Consider the following 891-nt stretch of genomic DNA (forward strand, 5'->3'; position numbering starts at 1 on the left):
TGATTTTTCGTCATTAATAAAATCTTGCATTTCACGATGTAATATATATGGAGATAAATTGATTGCAACAACACTTTCTTCTAGTTGATACCATCGTATATATGAAAATGTTTGTTCATATTCATTTAGAATAATGTCATTTGGTAAAGACTTTTCAGAATTTAAACTAAAAAATATAAAAATTTATATAATATTTTACAATTTAATAATTATTTAAAAATTTATTTTTAAAAACATTTAAATTTATATTTTAAAATAAAATACTACATATATATTCATAGAACTATACTTAATTTTTTAATATTTTATCATTTTGTAGCTTTTAAAGTTAATTTTTTTATTAAAAATAATTCATTTTGTTTATAAATTTAATAAAAAAATATTATTTTTATTATAAGATATAATTTTAAAATATTCATTTTCTTACCTGCTACTGTACCAATCTAATTTGTGTATAATCTTTGGAATAGGAATAGGCAAACCTGATGGTGGTAAGTATTGATAAGCTATTTCAATTAATAAACTACGACTGAGATTATTCAATGGATACATAGTAACATTATTTTCTACATAAATATCTTTTGTATTAATTTGATATTGCAACATTAATTCGTCTGAAAAGATTTATAAGGATTGGCTAGGATTTTTGAATGAAAGGAATTATTAATATAAACTAATATGATTCGTGAAAAATAAATAAATAAATATTTTTAATATAAAAACTAGACAGAACACGATATTAAAATTTTTATAAATATATATATAATATAATATAATATAATATACTTACATAAATTTAAACATAAATTGTACAATATTTATATAATATATATTATAATATGTATTTCATGTATATATATATATATATATATATATATACATACACATTTT

This window comes from Apis dorsata, unplaced genomic scaffold (assembly GCF_000469605.1).
Source record: "Apis dorsata unplaced genomic scaffold, Apis dorsata 1.3 scaffold_112, whole genome shotgun sequence".
Classification (NCBI taxonomy): domain Eukaryota; kingdom Metazoa; phylum Arthropoda; class Insecta; order Hymenoptera; family Apidae; genus Apis; species Apis dorsata.